General features: G+C 47.1%; 1 protein-coding gene and 1 long non-coding RNA gene across 3 annotated transcripts in view; both read right to left on the bottom strand.

Moving 5' to 3' along the window:
* LOC116957736 (NACHT, LRR and PYD domains-containing protein 3-like) overlaps window positions 1-12,051 on the bottom strand; it is a 40,271-nt gene extending 28,220 nt beyond the window's left edge. For both annotated transcript variants that reach the window (XM_076059155.1, XM_076059153.1), the window contains exon 1: window positions 11,912-12,051. The gene's annotated coding sequence lies outside the window, so the exon portion shown is untranslated. The remainder of the gene's footprint in view (window positions 1-11,911) is intronic.
* The window catches only part of LOC142908446 (uncharacterized), a 313,842-nt gene that overhangs the window by 42,583 nt on the left and 254,911 nt on the right, over window positions 1-16,348 (bottom strand). The gene's annotated exons all lie outside the window — the stretch shown is intronic.

Below are 16,348 nucleotides of genomic sequence, written 5' to 3'. Positions count from 1 at the left end.
CACGAGCGTCAACACAAATATCCCCCATGCAGCTCCATAGACTGGTGGGTCAAGTGCTGTTAGCGAGCCCCTTTGAAGACCGGCACACAAAGTGGGGTAGAAATGGCCAGCACCACACCTGGCCACGTTTGTCTCATAGGTTCTGCTGATTACACTCAATGCAGACTCAACCTAGAGGACTGTTGTATATATTGGGTATGATAATTTAATGAAAATAAAAATTTAATTAAATAAAAAAGCGCAATTATCCGAAATTATGATAATTTATGTAATTATGCGCATAAATTATGCTAGTTATGGAGGTGTAATCGCATTAAGTAATGCAATTGTGATAATTGAGCCCTGCCTCGTTGTCGAGGGTAGTGTTATCAATCGGGATCGTACAATTAATCGTATGAAGTTATGCAGGTGTGCTGTAAGTAGGCTAGATTAAGCTCGGCTTCGTTGTCTAGGTTCATATTATCAATCGGTATAATACAATTATTCTCACTTTAACATTTACTGATTATGTCTTAGTGTTTTATATCAGGACTCCGAATTCAAATCTCACCGCAGGATACAGTTCTTATGATTAAGATTATTATGCATGAACTTAGGAAGGCACCACTCAGACACTTCTGCGTCAAGCAATTTTAATTTCTAACAAAAACATAACACTCTAATATGCGAACTCTTATGCTTGGAATTGTCAACACATTACTCCTGGAGATGTTCCCTTCATTGATCCATACATTTAACCCTCAATGATCACGTTGTTAAACTGGCTAACAGAACAATTGATTAATTCCTTAGAGTAACGCGAGCATATACGGCGATAGGAACAAAAAGTCCTTCAAAATTCATGCAACGATATTCATACGAAGGCAATAAAGAAACATGTCCCGAAGGCAAAACGTATTTGGCAATGAATTCTATGGCAATATTATGTAATTAACGAAATGTTGGAACAATGGTGTGCGGCAGTATGCCTGCTTCAGCGAATACTTATCAATTGGCTAAGGTTTCTATAAATTTGCGGGCAGATTCTCTGATCAAAAGAACAATTTCAACACAATATTCTCCCTATGAGTGTATAGATTCGTAACGTAGGTTTCTAAACGTTTAGTTTTCATCGATGAATTCGTTGGTAATATTTATGCAAATAAAATAGCCATGACTACTAAAAATACTTCTAAACGACCGTTTCCCCATAACCCAATGGCAGCCGTGTTCTTCGTTATCAGTTGATACTTGACGCACTTATCATAAGTCTTCTTATTATTTAGTCCGTGTATGTGTTTAAGTGTGGTGTTATTTGTCTTCTTGATCAATTCTTTGCGTTAAGCAGACGCCGAGGTTGGGCATCCCTTGTATCAAAAATGTGTTTGTTCCCTGCGGGGCGGTGAGGGTGTGTGTATCATATGAACAGCTTGGCACTCCCTCTTTCACACAGGCGGCCACAGTTTCTGTCCACAGCTGGGTGGAAGAGTTGGCACGATGCGTGCTGTCGGTGCGCGATGATCCTGTCGTCAGATAGCGCCCGCAGCTCGTCCGCTGGCAGCTGTTCCTCACTCTTGTCTTGGTTCCCAGCTGGTGCTGGTCGGTGTGAGTGTGGGTCGAACCCACGGCGCTCTCGCTGGTGCTGAAACTCTTGCTCACGGGCGGCTGGTCAGGCTCTTTCCCCTGCTGGATGAGCCGAGTCGGCACAATGCTTGTCCGCTGGCAGCTGACACCCTTGCTTGGTGGTGCTGGTGGCGCTGCTGCGCGCTCTCTCTTGCTCCTCTCTCTCTGGCGGTGCCGATTGCGCATGCAGCTGGTTTTCTGCAATGCTGGCTTGGTCGATGCTTGGCCCTCTCCGCTGAGAATAACTTTCAGCGATACTCTGTCGGTCCATGCCAAACTCAGCACAGAGCATCACCTCGCCCCTCTTCTCTGCGATGCACGACACGCATTGTTGATCTCGAGGCCATGCCCCGGAGCTAGCTTGCTGTTCTCTTCCGTTGTTCGCAGCACTCTTCCTTTCAGAGCTGATCCTTTGCCGAACTGTCCCTTGCCGAGTTGTCCCTTGCCGAGCTGATGATGTGTGTGATGTTGCTGGTTATATGTGGAATTTCGCCCACCAAGGCTCGCCTTCTCACAAAGGACCGGAACTTCCTTTAATTTCACTCTCAGCCTGTGGGAACAGCTGTTTGTCCGGCCTGTGTGTGTGTGTCATATTTATTGAGCAATATAAGTTTCATCAAGGCATGGTTCCTGTCGCCTTCCTCAAGCCATCCCGCCATCAAAAGGGAACAGATGCTCCAGATTGCCCCCGAGTGCGTCCTTCTCCACCCTCTGCACTATTTAATCTGGAAGGAGGGGGGGGGGGTTCCCCCTGTCTGGTCGTGTTCTCCCCCCTCTTCTCTTCCCTCCCGGTGTGACATTCTTTTGCCTCTCACAGAGGGTGTGTTGAGGCTTTTGGAAATTAAAACATTTCACTTTACCTCTTATAGTTTGATACCGCACCACTTGTAGTTATGATTCTGTACGTGACTCAAGGTATGTTGTAGTAGTATTTCCATCGTGGTGTTTGATTTTTATTTTTAAGAGGAGATGCCCTCTGCCTGCGTATGCAAATTCTATCACGTGCTACTGGAAGACAAAGGCGGTTGGGAGACTCTTTTTCTCTCTGGGATACAGTTTATCTTGGTTGTGTGATCGACCCACCTCACCTCATCTCTTCTGGCTGGCCCCCCGGTTTAACACTTCATACTTATTATTTGGTATATGTTTCCCAATATTCGTGAATAACGTTAGTATTAAACTCATATATGAGTGTTGATAACCCTCTACTGTAGATTGTAGTCTGGTTCTTAATCGGAGTGAGTGTGTTGGTCTATGATGTTTACTTTATTCTTGTTGCAGAGTTTTTCTTGGACTTTCTGTTAATTGAAATAACCAAAAACTTGTCTGTCCGGTTTTCACCGCCCTGGAAGCTGGCGAGGCTTTGAAGCCGTGTCGGGATTTTTTTTTAGACTCTCATTAGGAATTCCCCCCATTTTTCTTTGTTTTGGGTTTTATTACCTTTTATGGCTTACCTCCGGTTGCCTGGTTGTGTGTGAGGGGAGGGGGGCTTCGCATCACCCGCTTTTGCCCCAAGTGACACCACGATTGATTAAATAAATATTGGCAAAATCATTCTTAATATCAACATGGAAAAGGCCTATATATATCCAACATGACCCAAAACCAGTGTAGATACCATGAGCTATTGATAACTGTGGCTGAGTTTGTTGTGCAGAATGGCTCACCATAAACACACACATAGGCTATGCACACAAAGATACACAGATACAAACGAGAAAAATCTCCAATATCGTTTTTTTACATTATTGGGGTTAGTTCTGCTAGTGAGCACCTAAGAATGCCAGTACAGCACGTGAAGGGTTGGATACATAAACACAATAACAATAACAGCCATTCGCCACTAAAAATTGGTGACGTCAACAAAGTGCTTGTGCCAGGCTAAGTGCACATTGAGGTCATGTGGACTGTCAAAGGCTCATGGGCAGGAGGTTACAGGATAGATAAAGGTGCCATGTGTTGGATATGTGCCTTTTTCCAAAATTAATATTAACAAGAAATTAACCTATACACCTATATTTTTTTTAATGAATAAAACACATAAGAGCATTGTAAACTGAAAAACAACACGTAAGCCAAAAAGACGCCTTGTCCTCCCGTAGCGTGTGAAAGTGGAGATAAGAGCTTGCTAACGAACTCAGCAGCAGACCTTGGCAATAATTGGGTTGGGGAAATTGTAAGGCATGATCACACAGAGCGTTGATACTAACACTATCCACCTTATAATTAAATAAATAAAATAAATACATTATAGGCTCCAAGGACAACCTCTCCAACCTCAGCACAGGCCGTTTTGAAAAAAAAACAGCTCAGAGCAAGCTGCAAGGTTGACGTAAGCGGAGCCTAGGGTCGCGGAGAGTTCGCGTTAGCCTAGACATAGGTGAGTCAAAAAGCTCAACCATTTATTCTGCATCTTCTAGCATTAAAGTTCGAAATTCAACAACAGGAGACCAGGCTACGAGCTACATCAGGAACCATTGCCATTTGTTGGTTCAATTCTGCAGTTTAATTCACCTTTAGTGGTTTCTGCACAAGCTGACCGTAGCTTATGACAATCAGAATATTTTTCTAAGTCAAAACGAATGCTCTAACCTCGGGACATAAGCGACTAAGAATGCAGTGTTAATTCAAAGAGCAAGAGAAGGAAAAACACGTAAGCCAAAGAGCCTAAAAAAAAACCAAGGGGGCGGGAGAGGAGCCTGCGGGTACCCGTGTAAAGCTGACCTCGGCACGCTAAAGACCAGAGCCAACTCATTATTACAGCTACCTGCGCTCACAAGGCTCAGAACCGATAGATAACACCCCCCCACCGCAGCCAGACGAAATGACGAAATTAATGAGGAGCCTTGAGATGCATGGCGGTGTAGTCCGGATAAAGGCGCAGCCCTGAAGCAAGGGCGGGAGAGACCCCATCGGGTGTCTGTGCTTAAGCTAGCAGTTGCACGATAATGGGGCAGAGAGTTTGGGGCAGAGACCGAGACAGACAGCGAGAGAGTGGGACAGGGAGTTTCAGTTAAAGGCGCCATGAGCTATGTCCCGCTGGCATGGCCTTGCAGATACTTGAGTGATGTTAAACCGGGGGCCAGGGAAAAAGAGTGTCTCCCGGCCGCCTTTGTCTCCCTGCCGTACATGATGAGAGTATACATACGCTTAAGAGAGCACTTTCCCTGGAGCTATAGTCAAGCGCCACGATGGAAGACTGACACGGCAAACACAGCAGACCTCGAGTCACGTGCAAAATCATAACTGTAAGTCTGTGATGAAAATGTTAACTTAAATTTGTTTAACCATTTCTCCGTGCGTCGGTAAAGGTCGTATGAGGGAACACCGCCCCTCCATGCAGGTTGCGTAACACAGACAAAGACGCCTGTGAGATTATTTGAAACACCTGTTGTTTTTGATGGTATGAAAAAAGGGGGCCTGGGTCTGGGAAGCAGTGAGAGTCGGTCACACAGGGGAGAATTCCGTCTCCCTCAAGGTTGCCACACAGACAAAGAAGCCTTGAGACGATTTGTAACACCTGCTGTTTTTTGATGGTCTATGGAAAAAGGAATCAATAGAACAAGGCCGTAAATGACGCACACAAGGATACACATACACAAGGACACACAGACGGACACACGCTCCAGACCACGACACACCGATAAATCCAAAAGAAGCCCCACCCTGTTGGGAGGAGTCAAGAGGAAGGATTTTGGCATAAAAGAGGGCGCTGCCGCATTGCAAACTCAGTTCGACCAGTGAATCGGCTCAAGTTCGGCCGGCTCATCGGAGTCCGGTTCGGCTCGGCTGAGTTCAGCTCAGCTGAGCCCATCAGCTGAGCTCGCCATCTCATCAGCAAGAGTTCGGGGGAACTCATCAACGGAGCTCCTCGACGGAGCTCCTCAGTTCATCAGCTCACCAGCAAGGAGCTCATCATCTCAACTCAGTACGTCCGGAACTCAGCTGAGTTCGACGGGAGCTCAGCTGAGGGCTTCAGCTGAGCTCACCAGCAAGAGTTCGCGGGAGCTTGTGAGCTCACCGGGGAAGCTTGCCAGCTCATCAGCTCATCAGCCATGTCTGCAAGCGAGCCAGTCCCGCTCGCCAGCTTATCAACTCAAATCATCAGCAAGCTGACAAGACCAGCTTGCCAGCCCAACTCATTCCTGCAGACGCAGAAGAAATCTCTACCTTCGCCAGAGTAGCGAGGCTCGCTGTTTAGCGACGGGGCAACGTGGTGCGTGTTGGCACTATCAAAGTAGTATCGCAACGAACGTGTATCATCAGTGCCCGATAGCGCAATCGGTGGTCAACACTCAGCGACACAACGTGGGCCAGCTGCCAAGCCGACTCACCTCCCGCGCACGCTACGAGGGTGCTGTGTACGCCATCGCAACTACAACAACGTGGGCCAGCTGCCAAGCCGACTCACCTCCCACACATGCTACGAGCGTGCTGTGTACGCCATCGCAACTACAACAACGTGGGCCAGCTGCCAAGCCGACTCACCTCCCGCGCACGCTACGAGCGTGCTGTGTGTGCGCCATGTACCGACGGGCCATCGCAACTACAGCAACGTGTCAGCTGGTCAGCCTACGTCAACCAGTGTGGGCCGAGCCTAATCAACTGATACGTATGACGCACACTGCTCCACTACACGACAAATCAGGCGTTCGCTTGACCTAAAGACTCAACTACAAACACTGACTATAAAAAACAATTCATATCACTCAAACATACACGGGTCCTTAACCAGAAACCAATACTCAAGTCCATAGGCCATCAGTGCCTGTGAAGGCATCACGGCAGATCGAGTGAACACTTCGTCGTTTATAAGTATATTCGTAATATCCCCTCCTTAATATTTTGTTTTGGGCTGTACTTCTAATCGTATAAATTACCAACCGATCCATCAATACGAATGAATCCTTGACACCTTCACCACGGAGCTACGCTCACGGGGGGGGGGGGGGGGGCGATAGCATATCCAACTGGCTTCCTTATCAGGCGATCTGGTCCACAATTAATTAAACGTCAGTCCAAGATAAGGATTTCAGGGGAGAGAGCATACCCCACCGCACCCCCTCACCCTAAGCCATTCCAGTAATCATTTAATCTACCCAATGGATCTGTTGAGATATTTGTGCCTTTGGGAATAATAACTCTATTTGATCGCTTTTTTCGTATTAATATCGTCATATAATCTTTAAGTACCTTTTGTTACTGATCGCCGCACGTACTCGTGTACTCTACAGAATACTCAACTGTTCCGTGACCTAATGTGCTAACAACGTGATAAGGGTTGCTTATGGATCTATGAATAAGCGCGGTACTGTGTGTGCAAATTCCAGTATAATCTTTCATAACAGAGTAAATTCCAGTTTAATCTTTCATAATAGAGTGAATTCCAGTATAATCTCTCATAATAGTGTGAATTCCAGTATAATCTTTCATAATAGAGTATCAAGTTTTGTTGTGTTTAGATGTTTTAACGACTCTCTCTCTCACCAACTGTTCGCGTTACGTGGCGGAATTAACCACAGGTGCTGGTGTCAAAGTGAAACCACGCAGTCATTGATGAAACGGTGTTGATACTGTGTTGTAATTCCAAGCCGAGAGTTGTATCTTTTAGAGTTAAGGTTTAATTAGAAATAAATTGATTAATGCAGAAGTGGTCGTGTGATTCTTTCCTGAAATCTATGCATAAGATCTGGTTCTGCGATGAGATATGAACTTGGTGACCTAACATAAACACACTAATCCATACTCAGTAAATGTTAAAGCAAGAATGATATGAACTTGGGGACCTAACATAAACTCTAATCCATACTTGGTAAATGCTAAAGCGAGAATCATTGTATTATCCTGATCGATAATACGAAGTTAAACCAGGAAGCTGAGTTGACTCTTGACACTAGCATAACTGCATACGATTAATTGCATTATCCCAATTGATAACACCACCTCGTCAACGAGGCGGGGCCTGATTAGCATAAAGGCTATCATTCACATAACCACACCCATTCGTATAAATTAATACGATTACCTCTCGAATTATAATTTATACGCATAATTACACAAATTAAATAATTTCGGATTAACTATGCAAATTTCAAATTTCATTTAATTTTAATTATTTTCATCAAATTTTCATAACACCCACATATACAACACATGGGTTGAGTGACAGGGATGACTGGCAGATCTACCACCTTTGCTCCCTACAGTTCCTACTTGCTGCATTTTACTCATTCTGCACTCCGATCGTTGTAGTGAACATCACTTCTCCGCCCTCCGTTATTACTGGAGGCAGACATCCTTCACAAAACTCCTCTAGAGAGGCTGATGTTGAAACCACTGGTCGAGTTGTTGGCAAGCCAAAGCAGCTCCACATCCTTCTGTTACACAGCAGTCAAAGTCTTGCCTATAGCTTTTAGCTCCTTATATCTGGACAAACAGAAGCTGTTTGGGTACGCAGTGACTGGGCAGTTGGGCTCCATAACCCAGCCAATGCTGCCTCACCTGCCTTAGATCTCACTGATGGGAATTTGTCCAGATCTTTCAAGGATCTAAGCTGCTCACATAATCTAGTTTGTTAAACCCACGGTGGTTCGAAGACAACTAGAATATGCAAAACCAGTGTAGATGTTCCTTTAAAAGGGATCCACATTTCTCAAATGTAGAGAAGGGAGGGGATATCTGGTTGAGAAGACCCAGAGATTTATGTGGAGTGACAGGCCATGCAGCTTTTACAGTGTGTTACGCAACTGAGAAATTGGAGCATGACCTCTGCTGCCAAACTTGAGCTGGTCATAAGCACCCTTTAGAGGTATGGAAAAATGCTCCGCTCTTTCCAAAACTGCCCCACTGCTCATGGGGAGTGGAGGGACGGGAGAATACGATGACACAAAATCCCCAGGCAGGTGCTTTGCTTTATGTGGGGATGAACGTAAACCCCATTTCCTAGTAGAATGCTCGAAGTTCAACGAAAGCTTATCCAGCTCATACTGGATATCATTCTGATGGTGGGGATGGTTGTAATGTGGAGGTGGGCAGTGGTAATGCACGCTCCTGTCTAATTAGGAACCGACAGATTGGGAACAATTTCAAGATTCTGTAAACAACACCGCCAAGACCTGCCCAACAACCCGTTGCAATATTCGGAAGGAATGTATTAGTGATTAAACTTGGCGTTTAATTGAAGTAAAAGAACGTAAAAACTGCTACAAGGGCCCATCGAAGACTACAAGGACCTAAGAAGGCAATGCAAAACTCAGATCTGGCATGACCAGAGGGGGCCTGATGGAAAAGCTGCAGCAGTGAAATAATAACTCTCAAAACAGTCAAATCAAGGATAACTTTGCAAACTTCAGCCAGCTCAGGGGAGCCTACTTCAATATTTCCTGCGCAATTACAAATGCCAGTGGCACACTCCTCATCAGTTTAAGGCATAAACTTGCATGCTGGAAATAATTATGCTACCAATTGCAGAATCGCTCTTCATTATATCCCTCTGAAGAGCTTATGCAAACCACAGCAACGACGACCCTAAACCTTCTGCATTGAGCCATTTGAGTATAAAGTGAGGGGTGCCCTAAGAAATATGGAAAAAAATCAAAGTATCTTACATTTGCAATGTCAGAGCAGAAATGCGGATGCCCAGAGGCTCACCTATCATCACATGGTTGGGTAGGATATTTTAACACACGTGGAGGGCAGGCTTAACATCAGCTTTCAATGATGAAGCCTTTTTGGTTGGACTGCATGCAGTCTTACTCGTGCCGTGTCAGTTGTAGAAGTTGCTGGACCATACTAATATTTGCCTCAAGCAAGTCTTGACGAACAAAGTGGGGTATAATCTGCTGAGCAGTGTAGTGGAGGCTGTGAAATGACAAATAATCAATTAGAGTGCCTTTAAAAAGAGCCTCTGTCAAGGTGATGTACACATCAGTGAGATACGATCATCATTGGGAACAAGGAGATGTATATTCAGCCTACATTTCTAAAGAGAGAACATACAGTGATGATCGCAGGAGTAATCTGTGGATGGAAAGTGACAGGCCCAAAGAATTGTATCAAAAGAAAAGGGAATGAGGGGCCTCCGAATGAGTGAAGGGGAGTAAAGCGAGATGGTAGGGACGATAAAGGAGAGCACTGGGAGCGGAGGGGAATGAGATGGTGGGAGAGGCAAGCAGGATCCATGGAGGATCTTGAAGACAGTAAAGGAGATATTGTGCTTGATGCAGAAATGAATCGGGTACCAGTGGAGGGATCAAACACGATCACAACTTTACCAATTAACAAAACAGACAACAGAAAAAAACGAGTACAGTATTACCAAAGACAAGACTCTCACACTAGATAAAGTCCCACTTATTTCATGGATCGTTAGTCAACAAAGGTGTCGCTTTAATCGGAATTCGTGGGTTCGATTCCGACCCCGACGCCTGGATATATGGAGTTTGCATGTTCTCCCCGTGGTGGCGTGGGGTTTTCTCCCGATCCTCTAGTTTTTTCCTTCCACATTTAGAAATATGCATTTACAGTATTTGGCTGCTACAAATTTCCACGTGATAAGCTACTTCGTTGAGCTATGATTTGTGGCCAGGTAGCTTTTGAAAAACAGCTATATAGCTCAGTGGACCTTGCTTGGTACAATAAAATAATCTACCAAAGTCCTGCAGATATACGATGGGAAGGCCTGGGGACACAAGGGGCCAGGGTACAGCATTGTCCAGTTAAATAAAAAAAAGCTAATAGCTCAGTGGACTTTGCCTGGTAAATAAAATAGTTTTTTAGTGTTTAACCTCACGTGACAAACAATATATCCAACAAACACGCCCAGTGCTGAAATGCACAAAAAAAGAGTAAATGTACCAGAATGAAGCAGTAAACATCTCGTATATATGCAACAAAGACAACTAAAGCAAAATAACCAAATCCACAATTAGATGTGGATGTGATAATAAAGTAAAACCCTGCTGGATAATGGGCACCCTATGCCCTTTCGGTCGAGTTTTTTTTTTAAACCACATTTCACTACGCTGACTAGTGCGGGTTGGTGAAGCGAGGGGGCAGGACTGATTCATTTGTCACCCGCCTCTGGATTTAGTCCATGGGTGTGTAGTGATGTGCGCTAAGCACCGTGAATATGGTCGACCACACATTCCCTGGGCACCCTTTCGCATGAGATATTCAATCTCAATCTATTTTGCAGGTGAAATATTTTCTGAAATAAAAATGCAATGAAGGAAAAACAGAAAAACTGTCATGACACGGTGCACAGGTGTGACTTAATATATTCTAATAATTCATTATCAGTCACGACTGACCATACAAAGCCAAGCACACCCTGGTGGTGCCCGCTTCATCCACCTAGCCACACACTTCAGCGCAATTGTTTTCCAGAGCCTATCTCGTGACTGGTGAATCGCTGCGTCGGTGTCCACCCGTGCAGCTCCACACTACCCACAGCAAACGCGCGCTCCATACAGAAGATCCACGGTGACGCGTCTTCGACGCCTACAGCACGAGCTCTAACACAAACACCCCCCATGTAGCTCCACAGACTGGAGGGGCAAGTGTTGTTATTGAGCCCCTATGAAGGCCAGCATAGTACACGAAATGATAAGTGGTCAGAACCACGCCGGATCGCCTTTATCTCCCCAATGTGTGATGTTTACACACCGCCCCAGGTAATCATTTTCGTTCGACACATTGCGCTCCCTACCCCCTAGCGTACACACACTCACACACTACACCATCTTCCACACACACACAGACATTTAGGCACCAAACAAAAAATCCCCCGTGTAGCCTACACAGGCGGTTTATGGTCTGGACCACACCACCCACCGTCCCCCACGCACCACAAACTCCCCACACTCACCCACGCTGTGAAGTGTCACAACACCCACCGTCCCCCATGCACCACAATTCCCCACACTCACCCACGCTGTGAAGTGTCACACCACCCACCGTCCCCCATGCACCACAAACTCCCCACACTCACCCACGCTGTGAAGTGTCACACCACCCACCGTCCCCCACGCACCACAAACTCCCCACACTCACCCACGCTGTGAAGTGTCACACCACCCACCGTCCCCCATGCACCACAACTCCCCACACTCACCCACGCTGTGAAGTGTCACACCACCCACCGTTCCCCATGCACCACAACTCCCCACACTCACCCACACTCACCCACGCTGTGAAGTGTCACACCACCCACCATCCCTCACGCACCACAAACTCCCCACACTCACCCACGCCGTGAAGTGTCACACCACCCACCATCCCCCATGCACCACAAACTCCCCACACTCACCCACGATGTTAAGCGTTGAGTCGCCCGCGTCTCTCGCCCCTGACAGACGGAGACACGGCCCGGCTCCCCGTGTCGCCGCCTCTGCCGCTCTCCTCAGCCTCAGGCCGACAGCAGCAGTGGCATCAAGAAATCTCCTCCAGCAGCAGCAGCACGGAGGAGAGGGTGGAGGGATGGGTGAGGGAGGGGTTAGAGGAGGGGTAAGGGGAATGTTGGGGGGAGGGTTTGGGGGAGGGGTGGGGAACGATGGCACCTGCAAGCACTGTGCTTCTTTGTGGTAAGTGTTACATTTGATGTTTTATTACTTTATTTTACAAATTATATTATGTATCTCTCACGGTAATAAAGTTGCTCAAGAGTGGGACATGTTAAGGCTGAAACGTGGCTCACCTTTTAGCATGGTATGATTGTTTTCTTATCGAGCATTTTCCACGGAACGTATCGTGCTCGTTAAGCGAGACACGCCTATTTTACATTGCACCGAGACTATGTTGGTTATTTTGATTGTGAGTTCCTCACCAGGCGACTTGTCATTGGTCGGTGAGCTTAACTCACTACAAACACCAATGTGATCAGCTCACGTGGCACGCAACTCGTGCAATGCACTGATGCAGCCTGAGACACGTAATTATGTCTAAAGTTAATTGATGTTCCTGAAATAAACATTGCGGTGGTGCTTGTCTCCTGCTTACAGCCCTGTTCCGGTAGTGGTGATAATTATTCTACGTTCCTATGACGGGAATGAGTTTATTCTCAAGACAAGCAGCATTGATATCGTGTAGAGCTTTTATGGATGGGCAGACAGCGGCAGTGTAGGGATCATTGCTCAATGATAATTTATATTTTTCAGGACCCCGGGCTACTTGCAAATGAGACTGACTTGACTTCACCTGACTGGATCGATCCATGAAGGATAATGGGATGAGTCAACCACAACCAGCGTTTGAACTCAACATTCAGATTTTGAAGCCGTTTACTCTACTACTGATAAAGCAGGCCGGTTAGTTAACATATAATTATTGTTTAAAATCACGTTAAATATTAAATGTGGAATATCTGAGCACGTTGTGCCTCCACAAAACGGAACTTGTATCCCAGCTGATGTCGTCTGCATTAGACCAACGTGGCCTCACCATCGTCCACGTCTTTCCTCGCACTGCTCGTCTTGAAAATTCCCTGCCATCGTCTTTGTCCCAAGTTATTTGATACATCATGGGTCAATGTCTAGAAACGTGTTAACTCTCATCTATTACAACTTGAATCGTGCTGTTTGTTGCTGGCCGCTTTGCGTTATTGGCCATTGTGCCTTCACTTGGAAACCGCGATTTATAACAAAATACCGATTTTTTATTGGCTATGAAGTAGTCTCACCCCCACACTGTGTGAGTGTGTGCACTGTTATACGTGTAGGTGTGTATGCGTCCTTCACGTGCGCGGTTATAAATTCCCCCTCACTTGCACAGCTCACGATTCCAGTGCAAAACCACTCCCTGTGTAACGGTAAAATTTTTACCCCAAGTTATATCGCATGCATTGCAATTTACATCTCCGTATTTCACAACCCTCACTATAAAGCATGGCGTTTAGTGAGCGTTACTGCGAGAGCTTCTGTTAGTGGGTCTCGTGTGAATCTGTCCGGCAGGGGTTACGTGATGCCACAGCAGCAAAGCCGCTATGCCGGCGCCGCCCCTGCGATGCCACCACAACAAAGCAACACTGGCCGATACTGCATTCCCCTCACCACCCCCCACATGAACACACACACACCCACATAGGACCTCGTGGGGAAGTCACCTGGCCTCCAGGTTTTCACCCAGGAGCCCGTCGCAGGAATATCTCCACGGTTTCCTGGGGCCAAGGAATTGAGAGATTTCCCCCAGGTTAAGTTGCACATTGGCGCCATGAATTGCCTTGCAATTACATGGTCACGGCGAGGCCACTCAGCCACCGCAGTGAGGACACACACAGCACAGCAGGTGGGGGGGGGGGGGGGCACGAGCAGGGGGGGGGGAAACTGAAGGCACGCTGACTGAGCACCCGGGGAAAGCGCTCTGATTGGCTAGGAAAACCCCCCGAGTTTAGCGGCGATACAGTGACCGTCTTTGTTCGATGGCGAGTCAAAAACGGTTGCAATGGTGACTGGGGTTCGCGTGATAGTTTATGCTCCTTAACGAGATCAGCAAGGTATTGTGGTTCATTTGTGGCCAGCACTTTGTGTGTAATGAGTGCGACCTTATCATCGATTCGTTCGGCAGCAGGAAGCCAATGTGGCCTGGCGAGCACTGGATAGACAATGGTCAGATCTTGCACTACCGGTCACGACACGTACCAAAGAGTTTTGTAAATGTGTAGTGGGTTCCAGGACACAGAGACGGCAGAGTAGAGGCAGCACTATTTATTGAACAAGGGGGTCACACTGGAAGGGGTAGCGGCCCCTTCACCCGTAAATACTCAGGAATAACCCCAGGCTATCTAGCTGAAGCTCTAGGCTCCCGATTCCTCCGGCTATAGGCGCTAGAGGAGGCTATCTGATCTGGCCCTGGTCAGACACAGATCTCGGCACCCCACCCACCAGACCGGCCCTTAAAAGGACTCCGGCTCTGGGGCTCTGGGGCCGCACCACTGGCTTGCTGTGCCAGCCCTGAAAAAGTCAGCGATCACAGGAGTCCCAGGGTCTATCCTAGCCGGCCTTCCTTCTTCACTGGCGCTTCAGTCTTGGCCCCAACACACTGCCCCAAGCTCTCTGGCTACCCGCCCTTTGTACCCACTGAGAGTGGAGCCATAGCGGACGTGGTTGTAGCCACCAAGGTGTGGGTGTGCCACACCTTCCCACACCGTGTGTTTCTTCCCCATAACACCCCTACATCACCCCCTCCCGTGCAACCCGCAGCCGTCCCGGCTGCAACAATACTGAACAATAAAAATGCAACAAAACCCCAATCGAGAAGTGTGATAATAAAGTATAAAGCTTTCGTGACTGCATAAAATTACTCATTGTTTTTTTCGGTAAAGTCACGTATGTAGAAATACAATAAAATTCTATATATATAAAAAAATAAACAATCACGACGTTTCGATCACAACGAAAGCGATCTTCATCAGGTGTCAAGAACAAATCACGGAGGTTTTGTATTTACAAGAGGTGGTCCTTTTTTGAGCTGCTGTTTTGTATGTGTAAGATGTGCGTGTTTGAGCTGCCGCTCTCGCTCTGCCCCCCCCCCTCCAACCGTATTTCCTATTTAAGCTTCTGTTCATCCCTCCTCCCCCCCTCTCTCTCTGCCTCCCTGTCCGTCTTTCATCCCTCCTTACCTTTTGGTGGACTTGTATATGTATTTCTACTGACCATGTACCTCGTATTTTTCATTCTATCTATGCTGGTATGTGCAATCCAAAGGTTGAACACGAATTTTAACACTCTTCTGAAATTCGAGATCCGCCAGGAAGTGTCTAACTGTGTTGTTGGCCTGACTGGATGTGCTTCACTTAATGTTTTTTCAGGTTTGTTGAATTCTCGTCTCTCATCTTTTTGTTGTATTTACCTCCGTGATTTGTTCTTGACACCTGATGAAGATCGCTTGCGTTGTGATCGAAACGTCGTGATGATTTTTTTAAAATATAATTTTATTGTATTTCTACATACGTGACTTTACCGAAAAAACCAATGAGTAAAACCCCAACCGTGCGTGCCTCATAACAATGAACGCCCCAATAAATAACCCAACCCACCTATACAAAGGTACACTATATACAACATATACATTCCCCCTCCTCCCATTTTTCCGCATTCAACCAGATCCCCCCCGTCAGCGCAGCAAGAAGACTTAACAGGTGAGTAAAACAACGTGAACAAACAAGTGCAACAAGAAAGCAGTGTCACAACAACCGGCGCGTTTTGGCGCGGGTCCGTTTTGCGGGTCCATCGTAAGGGGGGCCCCGGTCGGCCCGGCGGTGGGCACCGCCCGTGTGGGTGCACAACCCTCCGACATCCCGGGAGGGCAATCTCCGTCCCGACCGGGTGGTGCAGGCGCTCGGGTAGCCGTCAATCTCGAGGTACCTGAAGGCGGAACACTTAGTGACGCATCAGGGGAAGGCGGCGAAGACGCCGTCCGGGAGTCAGCGGACACATCACATGCTCGGCCCATGTAATGTGGTGGAGGGATGCGCGGCACCACAAACAGCTTCAGACGCGAGGGGTGTACATACCAGCGACGTTTTCCCCACTAGATACGAATACACTGTGGCCGCATAACCTGCACAATCACCACAGGGCCCCTCCAAGGCCGCAACAATTTTGCCAAGGTTGCCAACCGCACTTGAGGGCAGTGCAGCCAGGCTTTGTCACCCGGTTTCCACGCGTGTGTGCGTGACTGGCGTGATCGCAACCTCTCGTTAGCCTTCTGTCGAGAGTTAGAGTTTTGGGCGGCTGCCTCTTGCGCCTCG

Source organism: Petromyzon marinus (genome assembly GCF_048934315.1).
Source record: "Petromyzon marinus isolate PM22_M1 ecotype Great Lakes invasive population chromosome 84 unlocalized genomic scaffold, UKy_Petmar_22M1.pri1.0 chr84_unloc.3, whole genome shotgun sequence".
Classification (NCBI taxonomy): domain Eukaryota; kingdom Metazoa; phylum Chordata; class Hyperoartia; order Petromyzontiformes; family Petromyzontidae; genus Petromyzon; species Petromyzon marinus.
Note: the sequence above shows the minus strand (reverse complement) of the source record. Positions and strands in the feature narration are given on the sequence as shown.